General features: G+C 35.6%; 1 protein-coding gene across 1 annotated transcript in view; it reads right to left on the bottom strand.

Annotated features, from left to right (window-relative positions):
• Nucleotides 1–16,049, bottom strand: part of LOC6036471 (protein phosphatase 1B) — a 33,825-nt gene extending 17,776 nt beyond the window's left edge. Inside the window, exon 1 of the mRNA XM_001846469.2 lies at nt 15,277–16,049. The gene's annotated coding sequence lies outside the window, so the exon portion shown is untranslated. The remainder of the gene's footprint in view (nt 1–15,276) is intronic.
• Nucleotides 16,050–18,502: the final 2,453 nt, after the last annotated feature.

The raw sequence follows: 18,502 nt of genomic DNA, 5'->3' as shown, positions 1-18,502 counted from the left end.
TTCACATAAGAAAAATCTTAAAATCAGAATCGTGACCATCCTTGCCGAAATGTCAATCTGGAATTAAAAATAAGCAAACCTTAAACCTTTCTATTGTAAGAAAGGCAAAAAAAAAAAATGAAATTTCAAGCCACGGCGATTTAAATGGCATTTCACATCAGCCCAGCTGTTTTGCAATCATCTAAAAATATCTAGAAATTGACGAAAAAAAGTTTTTAGGAAAATAACTAATTGCGACACCGTACGTTGTTTTTTTTTTTGTGAAACTTAAAATATTAAAAAAGTAAATAAACTCAAACATGCTAAATACGATTATAAATGCAGGAAAATGCATTTCAAATTGTTTTCTGTCGAAAACCAGGGCAGGCGGTAATAACAAAACGCATGCCATTTCAATAACAAATACTGTTAAAATAACAGAAAGTGTTATGGAATCTTCTTGAAAAATCCATTTTTGCAAAAGGGTTTAATAACAGTTTATGTTATCATAACAAAATTGGTTATTAGTCTGATATTGGTTGAAAGCCAAAACAACTTGGGAATAACATTTTTTGTTATGGAAAAAAATAACTATAACTGTAGTTGGGAAAATCACAACAAAGAATAACAAAGATTTGTTCGAAGAATAACTCAAAATGTTATTAGTCTGGTATAACAATAACAATCCAATAACAGCAAAATCATAATAGTGAATAACGAAACTTGTTATAAATAACATAAAATGTTAGTGGCCCAGTAATTTCAAATATCAAAAAATGTTATTCCAAATTTATTTCTGTTTGTTCGGGAAGACTTAATTTTTTATTAAACTTTTGAAGTTTTTCGAAAAAAAAATATTGGAAGTTTTTCGAAAACATATTTTTTTACCCCTGATTGTTTGGGCCGATTTTGAAGGAGGCAACGGCCTAACATGAGAATTCATGTATTTTTTTTATTTATCAAGTTTCCCTATTTAATTTGTAGATATTGATATTCAATTTAAAATAAATGTTGTATTTTTTTAAATTTGAAACTCGACTATCCGAAGGCTTCGTAAAAATTTTACTACGGTCGAATCGCCCCCCTTTCAATATATTTTTTAAACTTCAAAATGTTAATGAAAATAGAAGTATAATCAATTGAAAACAATCTAAAAACATTTTTCTGCTAAAAAGCTAAATATGATTAAGTTTTTTTGGACTGGATTAAACATATTTGAAATTTTTATGGAATTCCGATCACATAAACTTTTTTTTTCGCAAAAAAAATATAATTTTCGTCAATACTTCAATTTTATGGAAATTAGAGCGAGTTGTGGCGCTATAACCACGGCAAATAGTGTCCAGGGCATTCGTGGAAATACAAATGTCCCATCGCATAGGGTCCCGGAGTACCAAACCTTCTTAGCATGGTGCTCCCAACGAATACAACCAAAATCTCGGAGCGTATGGTGGTGTGTCCCCACGCTTCTTCCTCCCCTGTCGATTCAGAATTGTGTTGTTGTTCGAACACTCAGTGCTCAAACTCAACCCAATTACGAGTCATCTCTGCGATACGGCTTTACGCAGTAGGCCTGGCCGCTTTAACGCTTGTGTTGTTTCAATGCATTCCGATGCAATGGCGCACTACAAATGTTAATAAATGACAAGAAGAGTGCTAGGCGTCATCTAACCTAAGGCACTCTCCAGGATCCCTTCGAAAGATTGGCTGCGCTAGGGTCTGATTAGATTAGATTAGATTAGAATACTTCGATTTTATGGAAATTAATGATTGCAAAAGAACTGGAGAGTTGTACAAAGCATTTTAAAAAACTTTTTTCATTCAAATGTTGAAAAATTTTAATGCAAATTTAAGTGCAACCAGCAAAAATCCTTTTTTAAATGCAATCCCCTGAGTTTAGAATAATTTTTAAGTGTGTTTGGATTTATTGAAAAATCTTTTGATTTTTTGAAAATTTCCGATGTATGGTACCGCAAACAGTTTTTTTTTCGCAAAAAAATGTGTTTTTATTAAATCTTACATTTTTTTTAAACTAATCATTGCAAAACAACTGAACTGCATTTTAAAACACTTTTTTCATTCAAACGTTAAGACTATGGCTTGTTATTTACATCTTTATACTTTTAGTCAAACAAATCGATAAAATTTGAAAATCTCGAAAATTCGGATCATTTTGGTTATCAAATGAAATCCACATTTTTTTCAATTTCAATTTTGAAATGTAATTTACTGTATAAAAGACAAAATAAATTAAAGAAATTTTATTTTTTATGCAGTCCAGACTCGATTATCTAAAGTTTCGATTATCCGAAGGTTTGTATGATACTTCAGCTAATCGAATCACGAAAAAAATGTTTCGTGATTTTTTTAAATTTTTAACATAAAATTTGAACTCTGGGACCCCATTTTAGTCAATTTTGAATGATTGATTGCCTTAAAAATAACTAAGACCGTTGCAAACATTTTTTAAACCCCAATAATACTTTATTTCAAACAACAGCAACAACAACAACAGTATGAAATACCGAACAATAACTCGAATTGGGAATCACCTCCGCCCACTCGCTCAACTGCGCTGAACCGGTCACACTCACTTCAAACTACTACCTAATCCAATTAAACTGCTGAAAGGTCGAAAAACGCTAGCCTGACGACGCCGATGATGATGCGTTGCTGAACTGTAAACATCGCGCGCGTTCGCACACGTTTTTCCGCCCGTAATTTGGCATCGAAAACAAGATTACACGATCAGTGCATCAGCCAGGCTTACACGAAATAAGAATTACGCACGACTATTAGCTCACTCCGGTGATATGTAAACAAAGTCGTGAGGAGGCATCTTTTTACATGACTAAACTAATTGTTCACAGAAGATTTTTGTTATGTTTGAGTCATACGTTGGATTATGTTTAAAAATGAAACATTAAATTGTTACACCCAAGAAACATCTTGCATTGAGTAATTCTTATTATTAACCCCTGAAAATCCGATGAAATCAAACACTTCCCAAGCATAAAGTGAAGCCAGATGATTTCTCAGTCAGTAACTATACGGGTGATGCGGATGAATTTACTCATCAGGAAGTGGGAAACCGTGGCAGAAACAATCTCGACCCTGTCGCAACAGTACACACGAGACGTTGAGGCACTGGCTTGTTTTGTGGTCTGAATCGATGCCATCATCATAAAATCGCGACGCCAGCGTTGCACTGCTGCAGTGGCGGTTGGACAGGGTATCTACTCTTTCTGGTTTGAGGGTTTGCGATGATTTATAAAGAAACCCCGTGGATTTTAAAGTGAAGGATTGTACTTCCCAATATTTTGTCGATTATTCAATTACAAATTTAACTTGTCTTCACTTCAAGTAATAGAACGAAATATTCGGAGAAAGCTGTTTGAAAATAATTGAAGTAAAATCGCGAAAGCAGACAACGATAACTGGTGAATCAACTGTATTTTGAATTCCATTTCCAATTTTTCAACCAATTTTTGATCTTTAACATTCCAACGCCCAAGGCTCCAAAAAAGTTGGCACGGTAACTTCAACTCGCTGGTTCTCGGGCATAACTCAACCAATCATGATGATTCTTCTTTCCAGTGATTTGTTAGGATGTCTAGATGATTCTAGAACTTTGCAGAACTGAATTTGATCAAATCTGTAATTTTTGCGATCAAGAACATCGTTCCAACTTTTTTTTTCGCGTGTAAAAAAAATCGCCGAAAATTCCACGGAGGCAGTCGTTTTAAAAAAAGGTGGAACGATGTTTTCGGTCGCAAAAAATACAGATTTGTTCAAATCAAGTTCTGCAAAATTTTAGGATCATCTAGACATTCTTACAAATCACTGGAAACAAGAATCGTCCCGATTGGTTGAGTAATGCCCGAGAACCAGCGAATTGAAGTTACCGTTCCACCTTTTTTGGGAGGCTTGGGCGTTCCAGTGTTAAAAAGCATTGGAAAGAAGAACTCTTTAAATTCAAGAAAATTATAAGGTGACTTGTTTTATTTGACTTTGCCAATGTTTTATAAAATATATTTTTTCCTCTACATTATGTAAAATAGTAATTTATGTAGTATACCAGACTATGCATTTTTTCAACAATTTAAATGATAATGGTATCGTTTTATAGTAGAAAATATGAAAAATAAGCAAAAAAATAAAAAGGTGATTGTAAAAACATGAAAAAACTAGAAAGGCTAAATGTAATGATAGGAAGTGGTAGAATAGGCCAAATACTACCAAAAACAAACATAAACTAAACAGGATAAATGCAAATTAAAATACATCCTAAAAATGAAACAAGAAAAAAATTAAATCAAGAAAAGTAAAGTTTTTCGTAGAACTTAAGTTAAATTACTCTGGATTTTAAAAAAAAATCGTCAAAAAAGGCGACACAAACTTTGAAAAATAGATGCAGTACCCTTTAAAAATCGATTTCTGGTCTATTTTTTGATATGTTGAAAAAGGCACCTTTTGTGCTGGAGTTTGGATGGTCAAAATCAATTTGCAATCGAAAAAAAAACGCTGCACATTTTTTTGATAAAGTGTATTGTTTTTAAGTTATGAGTATTTTAAAGTGTTTATTTGATTGTTAATTATTCTCGCAATTTAAAAAAAAAACTTTATGATAGAAAGCATACCTGAAAAAAATATTTCTATATGCGAACTGAAAAATCTAGCCAAACATATGAAAGTGACAAAAAAGCAGTTTTTTACCCTTGGTACTAAAATTATAAAATTAGGTTTACTAGAAAAGAGCAGACAATTTCACAAAAGTTTGAATTTTTAACATCAACAACAACAATCAAACCAATTGTTTCGAAAATGAGGGCTAATTAGATGACTCTGAGAAAAACATATTTTCCACAAAATTTAAATTGATAAAGAAAGAAATGTTAGATTTTTTTCACAGATTTTCGAAAATACTTTTTACCAGCGATGGAATAATCATCATCAAAAGAAAATCTTTGGACGTTCATCAAGAGAAAAAATCCAAAAGGAGCATGGCTCTCCTCTCTCGCGCACGAAAGATCGTTAAAAGGAATCTAAAAAAATCATCATCTTGATTATTCGGCGGAACATCTTTTTCACTACTACACTTGCATGTGTAACGACACAGGTCGAAAAATGAACTGTCACTTTTTGTAGTTGGGCAATGAGTGTAAACAAAGCGGAATAAATAGTTTAAAGTGATGCTAACAAGGAAAATCACAAAAAATAATCCACAGATTGATTTTTTGGAGAAGTTCGGGAGCGATTTTCTTTTGCGTGATTTGCCTCCTCTCTCTTTCGCGGGTGAAAAAAGTTCGCAAGCGAAAATGATTTTTTTGTGATTATTCCATCCCTGCTTTTTACCTTTTAAAAATATTTTCAAAATTGAAAAAAAAATTAAACTTTTCGAGGAATTATTTTTGATTGCAAATTTTGTTTTTGCATCTGAGCAATTCTGCATCATTAGTTTCTTAATACAAGTCTTCATTCAGGTCTTCTGTATCTCAAGAAGAAATTTTCTGATCGATCTGGTGAGCAAAGTTATAAATATGATCAGGACTGTTAAATAAAAATTTACGCTATAAAAAAATAAATGTTTTTATATCACAAAAACTTGATTTTGACTAATTTCTAATTTTTGATTATGAATACAATTTATCATCTAACCATGATTTGTCTACTAAAACATATAATTTTTTTTTACAAAAATCAAAGAGGGCAATTCTTGTAAAATTGTTATTATGTTTTAGTAGAGAAATCATGTTTAGATGGTAAATTGTATTCATCATTAAAAAATTAAAGAAAAAAAAAATATAAATTGCACCGTTTTTGAGTTATACGAAATTTCAGGTTTAATTATAAAACAAATTTAATTTCCATTTTTAAAAATAGTGTCCATCCTTGTCTAACCATGAAAAAATAAATTAGGGGAAATATGCCCATTCTAATCACTCTAAGCCGTTCGACCAATTCTCATCACTTTTCCGTTTTCCGCTATTAAATCAACATTTTCAGATGTTTCAACAATGGAGAGTTGCTTGCTCACTTTTATTTGAGCTATTAATTACTTTGGAACAGTCAAAAACACTTTATGAAAGCTGTAATTCATGATCAAAGTGCTGATAGGCCGATAATAGAAATAGGCTGAGAAAGGGTATAGTTCCCCTATAAGAGCTGAGAAAATTCTCTACAATTTGCTTTTTTGGACATTATTAGTCGACCTTTGGTTGTTGAGAAGCCTTTCAAAGAATGTTAACAAGCCATGTGATTGGACACTCAATAATATTTAACTGAATGCATATTTATAGAAAAAATCTGAATAAATAAACTAAAAAATCAACAATTATTAGTGCTACTCAATTGACCCTCAATGTTCAATCGATGATAGGGGAAATATGCCCATTTTTAAGCCTAATAAGCGGTCGCGTTTGAATGATGCTGGATAATCTGGATTGTTCCTTGAAATTCACTAAAACCAAGTATTTTATTTAATGTTATGCTTTTTATTTTACAAGCATTTAAAAAAAATATTTCCCAAATGCATTCTAATCAGTCGAGTGCATTGGGCCACGCCCATTTTTCTATTTTCAGCTTAGTTCTTTTTTTTTTCTTCCAGCGCTCTTTTGGGTCTGCTTAGTGCTGCCAAAATTGATGAAATTTTAAGCGAACACTCACAAAAAGTAGGATTTATAGAGAAAGTTTCCTGGCAACACCACAAGCGCTGCGGTGGTGTTGGTAGCCACCCTTTGTTCTTTATTTGCCTTCGCTTCTCGTTTGGTTTTCTTCAGCCTTCGATTGGAATGTATAGTCAAAATTGAAACGTCAAAAGACTTACGTGTTTGTTTTTTGGATGGCGCTTGCTAATTATTTACATGTTTCGGGATTATTTTTCAAGTGAGTGACTAACTAATGTTCAAAAGAACATGTTGCCGAATGTTGGGAGCAGAGCAGTATCGAAAGCGCTGTGAAAAAGTAAGCGAAAGTGAAAAGTTGATTTTGACGATATTCATTAAGCGGTTGGGTGTTGCTCGCGTGTGTCCCTGTGTGTGCTACCAAAATGATGAGAAATGGTCTCGCAAAATAGAAACTATGATCAAAAGTGCATTGAATTTGATCTTTTTGGCCAGTAAGTGACATAAATTTGCGTGCTTACTTGAGGCGGTGCTGTTGCTGGTAAGTTTATAACCTAGATAGTCTTTTTGGAGCTTTTATCGAGCATCAAACTCTCCATATGACGAAGATAGGTGTTTGATTAGAAAGGATATATTTACCCTATCTTGGAACCATTGATCAGATCTGGAGTTTTTTTTTTTTTTTTGAAAAGGTCCAATAAACTAAATTTCCATTTTTTGCTTTTTGAGTGTTTTTGAAAATGCCTTGAGTCAGGGGTATTAAAAAACAAGCGAGACAATTTAAGTTTTTGATCAATTTATGTAACTTAACCATACACGGATTTTTTTTTTTGAATACCTAACCTTAAGGTGAAACGGGAAGGTTGGGTTTTAAAAGCGCCTTCAATGAAAATGGCGTAAAGAACGAAGTTCTGTTTAGTTCAAAAACTGATTTAGGTTCAAAAAAATAAATAAATAATTAAATTAAAAATAATTATTTTCATTTTTGAAACAGCTTCTGAGTTGACACCCTGCAATTGCCACTGCAGCTTTTAAAATTGTGAATCAACCAGGCCTGCAGTGTCAAGATCAGGAAACCGACGACGCAGTCGGCGGTTCTTTTTGGCATCGTCGCGTCGTCGTCACGAGATGTTTCGTGTATTTTCGTTCACTCTAAATCCTCACACGGGCACACACGTACCCGGTGGTCACACGATTCATTCATAGTTTGCCCCAGCGAGAAAAAAGAGTATTCGAAAAGGGTCCTTTGTCGGATGAATGAAAAAAAACGCGAATGAATAATGGGTAAATTACGTTCGAGGTTTCTCCTCTTTGGTCTGAGGTTGGTCACCAGAAAGGCGCCAATCCTCCTCGTGCCCCAAGGATAAAGAGAAAGAGAGCATCGTTGGTGCTGGTCGTGGTCTTCATATTTTGAATAGTTGTGAAATTCCTTCGTGGAAGATTCCCCTGAGTCAGCACAAATCCCCTCCTCATTGGACGACGCATAACGCACCCGCAGCTTATGGGTCGATGCTTGGCTTGGAGGGTGTCCTTAAACATTAAATTGCTTGAAACTACACGCTCGCGGCTCAAACTCAGCTCGCTGAAAGCGGAGGACCACTTGTTGACACCGTGTCGAGTTTGACGAGAAACGACTTGTTTTGGCTTGGCTTGTAAGCTAATTACCGCGAGAAATGATTGCGCGGCCAATTTCGTTCGTGAGCGTGAGTCGCACACGTTGCAGTTCTCAAAGTCGGTGGATTTGAGAGAACCGGGTGTATTTAAAGTCATGTGGTTGCGGTATGTAGGGTTAGAGCGATGACCGTAACATGCGAGTGATTGGCAAGAGATTTGTCGTGTAGGTTCACGAAATACATGTGGCTTATTTGTGCGATCGCGTAAATTTGACAAATAATACAAAATTTGCAAAAACCAACTGAATTAAAATGTCGAGAATCGGAAAATATGTGTCAAATAACGCAATGATTTGGAACTTTATTTTGAACATGTTATCGAAAAATTTACACATTCATACATCTAAAGCAAGAAATAAATTTCGCAGGACAATATTATTATTTTTTTATTTAATATTATTATGAGCTAGAGGTGGGCAAAACCGCTTGTTTAAGAGCCGCTCATTTTCGTTCGCTCATTAAAAACAGCCGCTCATTTGAACGGCTCTTTCGCTCTTTTTCAAAATATGGAAACGAAACTATTGGCACTACGCCCCCCGGGGCATGGCCTTCCTCTAACGTGGGATTTCTGCTCCAGCGCCTCTGACGAGACAGGTGAAACCGGGACCGACGTTTTACTTCACCATCCGATAGAAGCTCAGTGGATAAGGCGGGAATCGAACCCGCGTCTCATAGCATCATCGGGATCGGCAGCCGAAGCCGCTACCCCTGCGCCACGAGACCCACTTTCAAAATATGGATGAACAGGATATTTTGGCATCCAAACAAAAATCTAGGGTTTTGGAGAAATTGCTTTTAATTTTAAAATTGCGATTATTTCTGTCAAAATTGAACTAATGCTGGTATTTTATTCAAAGATAATATTTTTTCTACACTCTAATTTAAAGTCTATAAACGCTTAAGTTTATTCGGGCAAGAGGATTTAATTTTTCTTCCCAAATATCTAAGCTACCTATTTAGTAGATTTTTGGTAATAATGTAAAAGTTAAGCAATTTGAAATGCTCAAATTTGTATTCGGGCAATACTTAAATTTACTATAAATACAATTAAAAGTTATTTTATTTTATAAAGAAAATCAATTACTTTAATAAATAAAAAAAAAAGTGAAGGAAACTGAAAATATGAGCTTGAATTAAGTGGTTCTCGAATATTGACATCAATACTATTGAGAGTCTTTCTATATATATGATAAGAAAGTTGCTACTTGGAATATGACGATTCAGCTCTTAAAATGCCATGCCTATATAACCTGCTGCGTTTTATCCTAAAATATAGTGCTGAGATTATTTTTTATTAGCAGAGCAATTCCAGCTTAAATCAGGAAATTTTCTGGTACTTTTGTACCCGACCCTCTCCGATTTCAATGAAACTTTGTAGACATGTTATCCTAGACCTATATAAGCCATTTTTGTGTATATGGAGCCAATAGTACTCGAAAATAACACTTGAGAAGGGCGTAAGGTATTTAAATATTTTTGTATTCTGTAATTTAAAAATGACTGTATCTCGAAGGCGTTGCATCGTACCAAAAAGTGGTCAAAGACAAACTTGTAGGAAATTGGACGAGCTTTCTGAAAAAAATACACTGAAAGAAAAATACACGCCACTTCTAAGGGATTTTTCAATTTTTATGTTTATAAGTTAAACTTTATGGTGAAGTCACGATTTTTTTTCGTTCAAATTTTTTGAGGAAATAGCCTAGAATGTTACAAAGACTCACGAAAAATGCAGGATGGTATGTCTCTCCTAAAAAAAAAAACAAAAATCATTTACTAAAACTGTTTTTTTGAAAAGTGGCCTAAATGTCAAAATTTTCAAAAACCGATAGTGGGAATCGATTTTCCAGACAATTTTACATAAAAGTCTCTATATTGACCATTGTCCTAAGTCCAATCCTTGCGAAGTTACAGCGTTTTTAAAAATAAAAATGTTGAAAAAATAGCTTTTTTTGGTGGTTTTTCGCATTTTCTATATGACAGACTTGATTTTTCAGTCTCGAAAATATTTTTACCGGAAAGTTTGTCCGATTTTCCAGTTTGCCTTTGACAGCTTTTCAATTGGATGCATGGGCTTACAGATATAAGCTTAATTACATTGCTCATAACTAAAAACAGAATATTTTTTTCAGTGTGGTAGAAATCTGGATAGTAAATCATCTTCGTTTTCGTTCGTTTTCGTTTTACGGAGCAAGGTGGGGGACGCGGCCTCAAGTCAGTCCAAGTCCGATTTCTTGTGGAAAAAAGGGTAGTGGCCGAACTAGTATTGCATACAAAATGAACACCACCGGAAGATATAGGGGATCGGGAGGGGGAAGGTGAAAGAAAATTAGTGTAGGTGTGAGTAGTAAGAACTTGGATGACTTGAGCAGTTACGTTATTCTAACTTTAAAACTGAAAAAAGGAAATCTGACATTATGATTTAATCTAAAACTAATTTGAGATTTATACAAAGGGAACCATGATGTATTTCTAATTTAAAGGAAATTAAAAAAAAATACTGGAAAACAAAAGATGAAAACTAACTTGTCTAGGGAATATAAATCTTGAGGACTTTTTTTCTGGGCCCCGTCCTGTCGCGTCCGTCAGTAGTCTTGTCGTACATTACAACTAGAAGCAGATCTGCTAATGAAATAGTACACTCCGACCAGTTCAACTGATCATTTAAGTCCAATTATTCATTTACGGAAAACTAACTAACTAAACTGTCTTAAAGTAACTTGAATCTCAAATCCCCGAAATTTTAATTGCAAAGCCAAACACCTTTACCTTGTTTTTAAACCTGACTTGCCGCTTCCAAAACCAATAAACATAAATGAACAGTTCATACTTTACAAGTTGAATACTCTTCATCAAGAAGACTATTTCGTGCCTTCCATTTCATTAGGACACAGAAGCTCTGCAAACAAGAGTGTATCCCTATCATACTAATATAAACTGTCATTTGAGTGAAAGAGATGAACTCCTGTTCACAAAACCCTTGTGTCCATTTGAAATGTTAGGCTCCATTTGATCGTCGAAACTCCAGTAAATCCTCGATTCGCAACAATGGTCGATACAACCATAATTCGAGAACCGTTAGTTCAACAGATTAACGAATTTTGTCCGATATCATTTCATTATTGATTGATCGAGACTCTATGGATGTTTTGACAATTACGAATGGTTAGTATATCACTTAAATTGTAATCACAGATTCTGATAGCATCACTTAACTCGTTTACACAAAACTGTCGGCCTGGAATAATTAAACAATCTACAAAAGTACTAGAAAAATTCCTGATTTGAGTTGGAATAGCTCAGCATTGAAATATTTTAAATTGTATTTTAACTCTCAAAAACAGATTAAACACTACATTTTGTTGGAAATTCAATAAATTATATTTATAACAAGTTGAAAAATTAATCCATCTTGGAACGGTTCTTCCAAAAGACCGAAGTTCAAAAAAGAACCACGGTTCTTTTTTGTGAGCCATGGTTCGTTCGCTCTTTTCAATGAACCGGCTCTTTGTGCGGCTCGCTCTTTTTTTGCCCACCTCTAGTTATGACACAAGAATAACTCCTTTTGTCATTTCAGACTGATTGAACAGGGATTTTGAATGATTTTTTTTTATAGATGTTTACATTATTTTAATGAGACGTTTATTTTTTGAGTTTATTTTTATTGAGTTTATATTTATCGGCTGTTATTCCAAATCAAGTATTCTGAAAAAAAAAACGCGTTTTAGTGTTCGTTAGTTGATTATTTTTCCATTAGAATGGAATATTAGCCGTTAGGTTTCCGCTACGTCAGCCACAACTAACCACCATTTTAATGAAATTTAAGTTTTATTTATTACATGGATAAAAATCGCGATTTTTTAAAAAAAAATTCCCTAGGTCCTGGTCGAAGTCGGGGTATGGCAACAAAACTAAAATAATACTTTCATCAATTATTCTCTAAAAATTAAGGCAAATATGTACTCGCAATTCGCAATTTTCAGTGTAAGAACGGGCCTTGACCGATCTTATGCACCAGGTTCCCGACGAACACGCACTGCCCTTACACCTACATCTCACCCTTGCTCTGAGTCAGTACGAGCAGCACGCTAGAACACGCTTTGAGTGTTCGTGCCAGGCATGCACACCTTCTTTTCCGGTTACGCATTTTAACTCGGCCGGGGGTGGTACATTACGTAGGGTTTGATGTAAGTATAAGCGCCTAACCATTCAAAGTGTGCCTATCAATTTTCATTAAAGCAAAAACTGTTTTATTTTTAGTTTGAATTCAAAAACTAGTTGTTATTTTACTGTGTATTGTTTTCTCCTAAAATATTCCCTAATGTTAAGTCGTGTTTATCTGTTGCTATTTCTTTTGTCGCGGTGTTTTGTTACAATTTTGGTCCTAAGCATGTTATAAATGTTTACCAAAAGTACAATAGTAATGTTTGTGTTAATCCTTTAATCATTCCATAAATTGAGTAAAGGCTCCAACCTTGCTTAAGAAAAAAGTGAAGTTTCAAAACAATGGACAGTGAAGGAAATATACTATGTAAAGAATCAAAAGTAAAAGAAAGATAGTAATTTATGAAGTAGATAAAGAAATTAACAATAGTTAATAAATAGAGGTAACAAACAAGCTTAGATTGTATTGAGGGCAATTTACAGGGAAGATGAGAAATTATTCAAATAGATAAATAAAGAAAAGGCACATGATAAACAAAATTGACATCGCTACCAAATTAAGGGAAAGCAGACAGTTTGTTACAGCAGCATCAATTGGTAAAATAGAGTGGAAAAGCGTTGAGAAATAAGAGAATCAAATGAGTAAAATCGAAATCAAATAGAGGATAGTAAACAGAAGCCGCGTTAGAAAATCCGAGAAACAAAATAAACAGAAGATAGGTGGTAGCTGAAACGGAAAGAAGAGAAACCCCGTTGTGCGATGTTTCAGGTACATCCACAGCAGTTGACTCAATACTCATACTGCGAATCAAAACAATACCGTCTACAATCACAAATTACTTCCCTTTCCCACATTGACGCGCCCCTTTCTTCTAGCCGTCTCTACTCTGACCCTCGCTGGTCAAAGGTTTACGAGTCGTTTCCACAGGCCACCAGCTAGGTTACACCTTGTCATCATGATGACTAAACCTAGCCAACGTGGAGGTAAGAAAATAGGACACTTGCAAGGAACCAGAGCCATGCTGTTTTGTCCAAACAGCACTACGGATGTAGTTGGGCTCTTTCCGGGATGTTCCTCGCCTAGGTGTGTCAACCGACGAGTATCATTAGTATCATGCGCCCTTGGCCTGCAAAAAAAAAATATATATATATATATTAAGGCAAATATGTAGTATCAAAAGAGATTATGGAGAAACACTGCGATTATTTTTTTCAAAGCAGTTATCAATTCACGGAAACCTCTGCAAAATAAATTTAACCCTCTACAACCCAACCTCGCTCCTTGGCGGGCTTCGATCTTAAAATTCGTCAAAAATCAAATTTAAAGCCAATTTTAGATCTTTAAAAAGCATTGGATAGGTTGTTTTGAAAAACTACTCCAGAAATAAAATTGATAAATTTCGTTTTACAACCACTAGATTTCGTTACAACCAACTAGATTTAAGGGTTTTAAGAAGCTACAGTGGACTCTTTCGTTGTCGATATGGATTGTTACACTCAAACCCTGATGGTTTGACACTATTGTCAAACAAACGGGGCCACTTTTTAGTTTGAAAACCCTCTTACACGGAGTCCAAACACACTACCAAACGTTGGTTTTGACAGTGACAGAGCGCCGTGTAAAAAGTGACAGTTCCTTCACTACCACCGGGGGTTAAGTTGTCCCAGGTTAAGTTTATTGTTCGTATTTGACAGTTTGCCAAACTCGCGAAAAAAGCCAAATGTATGCAGGTCAAAGTTTTTGCAAACAAACAAAACAGGCAAACTGTCAAAAAGTGCGAGTATGTTTGTTTGACGTATTATAATAGCTAATTTAGAGTGATGAGGTACTTACATTCCACGTCTTTGTTAGGGAAGGGGTCTGCAACGCAACAAACTACTGATTTTGATATTGGATATGGAAGTTGACCCAGAAAAGAGAAATTTTGACTTTTTAAAGATTTTTCAATGCGCAGTGGTCCAGATCGCAAAATTACGTGGAAATTGATTTTCCGAAAAAGGTGCATTTCTGGAGCTTTGGTGTCTTGAGAAGAGTAGTTATAAATGGAATGGGGCAATTTTTGGCTTGGCTGAAAATGCGGGTTATCTCGCAATCACACCTTCAACATATATTATGACCAAATTTAGAAAATAATCTGAGTAAGCCTTCAAGTTTTTTGAACGTGGCAATTCAGGGTTGACTTGAGTCTAAAAAATGGTTTGATTTGATTAACTTAATTAGGTTTTAAAGTAGAACAATATAATTAAACTAAGTTTTTAACAAAACATGCACGCATTCTCAAATTACGCATATTTTTTCTAGTTTTTTCGTCACCACTCCACCGTCGCTGAAGAAAGCAGGTTGACGTCAGAATTATTGCACAAAACATTCTCATCACCCTCGCAGGGCGATAAATCAACCCACTGCACACACTCTTCACTCTAGGACTGGAGAAAAACAAACCACTCGCTCTCGGTGTATCAAATTTGCAAATATTTAACTATTCCCTTCTCAATCAAAACCCAAAATGCAATTTCCAAAACGATTCATCTGTCCTAGTTTTCCCACAAATCGTCGAAAGAACCCAAAGAGTTGTTGTTTACAACCCATCGCAAGCACACACAAACCCCAGGCCGGGGCGCGCAGAAGCGCTGAGGGGTTTGCTGTTCTTCAATGGACACCACTCCCGGAGTAAGAATCGATGCCCCAAACACACAATCGACGGCGAAGGAATCGACGTTTGCAGAGGACTTTTTTTTTGTTTGCTTCGCTCGAACTCGTTTCAAAATGGTTCCCCCCAAAAACAACAGCCCACAAAAACCAACACCACATTGTGTGTGTCCTCCTCGCGGCCACTAACCTTTCGCTCCGGAAACACGGGATCTCTTGGGTCACTCGGAAGATTCTTCCCGTTTTCGATTGTTGATTTTCTTCTCTGCTACCACACCACGGGATCAGGAAGGAGAGCTCTTCTCTTGTACCTTTCAACAGCACATATTTCGCGTAACTTTGCAAACACTTGCACGGCAACGGCACGGCGACGACGATGGCAGGCAGGCAGTGGCCACGGAGAGCTGGGCCAGAATGAGCAAGAGAATGTTGGGGAACGTGGAGGGAACACGGGGGTTCAACACCGAAAATCGCGTACTAGAACAAGTCCACCAAAAACGCAGCGTCGATTCCCCGCAAGTTCCGGATTGAAGCTCTGCCTTCTTGAAGCGAGGATGTCCACTTTTATCTTCCTTTTTCCTCCGTGCAGTTCTTTCTCTTGCGCAAACACGCACACACAAACACGGTGTACGTCGTTCCTCCGCTGGTCACTTCGTCCCTTCGTCTGACAGGTCCCAGAACCGACCCGCTGCACGAGATTATCAGGCGAAAATGGTCCGTGTTCTTGTTTGTTGCGGAAAAAACCAACCTTGCGTTTCCCACCTAGCAAATCTCACCCCAAACCGGAAGTGCACCTTGGACCCCGTGACGCGCGGAACCACTTTTCCTGGCGAAGATTTTTTTTCCTTGGCCACCCCAAACGCACCCGAAACCGAGCAGCAGCAAAATTTTTCGCACACACAAAATAATCCGTCCGCGATTTGTTGGGCGGCTGACGTTTTGATGGCAACTGACAAACGACGACGACGACGTCGAAAAGTCGAACGAAAAAGAAGGCGCCTCCTCTCCGCCGCGATGTCACAAACACAAACAAAAGTGGGCCAGGGATGCCAAACTAATTGGGGAGGTTGTTTAGTGTTGTAGAGGGAAACAGGTTGCGCAAGTAAAAACATGGAAAAGATTATTTCGACGGTAACATTTCAAAAGGCATCATGTACATTTTGACACTTTCTGGGTTATTGTATATTCTGAAAGTACTTCTAATAAGCTACCTCTCCACCAAAAATGAGCAAAAGTTACTTCAGTAAAGTCTGTTTAATCATGATTTTAAATAAAGTAACATAAACAAAATCTCTGCCATCAGCAGTACCTGTTTATATAGCCCTGTCAACCTGTCAAACAAAAGGCTACATAAACCTCGTGACGAAAAAAAAAGCAACATGAAAAAAGTGCCATGTACATTCGGCGAAGAAAAACGAATCATAACAAAGCGCCCCCCTCAGTGACAGCAGTGTGATATCGACGTTGGTTATTTCAAAAGAAGTTATGTTTGTTTTTCTCAAATAAAATTACGGAAATAATGTTTTATTGAATATAGATGATCAAGTATCAACAAAAGCAACGTTCTTCATCGTTTGTTATCATTAGAACATCTTATTTTGCTTTTATATAAAAATGGTAATTGAAAATGGATGCTCAACATTCAAATGCGTTTTTCTCAAAACGCATGGTTTGTACATGATGCTTTTTGAAATGTTGGCATCGATTTTTTCACCATCAAGATTATTATCTTGAGTTTTTTTCTTAAAGGACCTATAAACATATGAAACACAATAGCAAAAAAAAAATCTGCAATAGAAGTTTCAATTTTCAATTTTTGTAGAACGTTCCTGTGAAAAAATGTCACATTTTTTCGAAAAAAAGTAATTGCTGCGATGATGGATAAGTTGACGACAGACTTGATTACAGAGCGGGTTTGTTATTATTTAATAAATCGAATGGAATTGCATTCAAAATCAAAATTAAATCAATTCATTCGCTCTACAGCATTGCCTTGGCGTTCTCGATTGCGAGATTCCTACTCGAAACTTGGTGTCCGAAGGCTTGATTGTTGAGGCAATTGCAAACCTCTTTTTACACCTTAGCTTCCATCCACCCGGGATTCGAACTGACGACCTTTGGATTGTGAGTCCAACTGCCTACCAGCGACTCCACCGAGACATTTTTTAAATTTTAATACGTTCAAATTAGTGAGCATTCGAATTAGCAAACATGTGAAGTAGATAAATTGGAATAGAAATATCCACGCGCGAGAGTGTGTTAGTTTGTAACAAAATTTACACGCAGACATATTGCAAATCGAGTAGAATGATTCGTCTGTCAAAATCAGCTGTGTTATACGGTTATACCACGAGCACGTGGTAAACAGCTGGTTTTTACAGGCGAATTCGTCTACTCGATTTTTCTATGTCTGCGTAAAAATAGTGTAAACAAAATCAGCTGCTTGGAATTCAGGCAATCACAATCGATCAAAACCAAAACAATACTATAAATACAAATACTAACGCAGGATCATGGTGTTCGTGAGAGAAACCGTGGAGATCTCTAATTAGGTTTTACAGCGTGACGTCACGAGCGCACACGCACACACATTTTTACAGAGACACACGTGCAAAAAATGTAAACAGTGCAGCCAAGCTGTCAAATTTTTAACCTCAAAATCGAGTCGGCGTAAAACCTAATAGAGAATGTTTCATGTTTTAACATTGAAAACTGGACCATTAGTTGCTGAGATATCGACATTAGAAAATGATGGGCTGTTTGGGTGAGACTTATAAAACTTCAATTTGCATGTTTCTTTTTGTTTAAGCCGCTGTATCTCAGCAACGAGAGGTCCAATTATCAATGTCTCTTAGACAATTTTATAGCAAATTTTCTGAATTTTCAAAAAAAAAAAAATTAGAAATGATCACTCATGGTCACTATTTTGAAAAATCCAAAATCTGCAAATATTTCGCTACAATCAAACTTTCGGTGGCTATATCTTGAAAACGGAGCCCTTTATCAAAAAATCTGTAAAGTACTTTTCGATTTTCAAATTCAATTCTGCATTGATAAATAATGTCAAACTTGTTTTTGCATGAAACTTCGATTTTTTTTAAAAATCATTTTTTTTCAAAAATTCATAACTTGGCGGTAGATTTTCTGACCATGTTTCTCTATGGCTCAAAAGTTGGGTTTTTTTGTCCCCAAAAACATATAAAAAATCTCGAAAATCAAAAAATACGTATTTTGGGAAATTGAGTTTTTGTGAAAAAAAATTTTATTAAAAAATCGGCAAAAACTTTTTCCGTGTACTTATTTTTTTCTCAATAGTCCTCAACAATACCTAAAACTTTGCCGAAGAAACCAAATTGATCAGAAAATTTATTCAATAGTTACAGCTGTTTGAATATTTACGTACCATTTTTGTATGG

Source organism: Culex quinquefasciatus, chromosome 2 (assembly GCF_015732765.1).
Source record: "Culex quinquefasciatus strain JHB chromosome 2, VPISU_Cqui_1.0_pri_paternal, whole genome shotgun sequence".
In the NCBI taxonomy this organism is placed as follows: Eukaryota; Metazoa; Arthropoda; class Insecta; order Diptera; family Culicidae; genus Culex; species Culex quinquefasciatus.
Note: the sequence above shows the minus strand (reverse complement) of the source record. Positions and strands in the feature narration are given on the sequence as shown.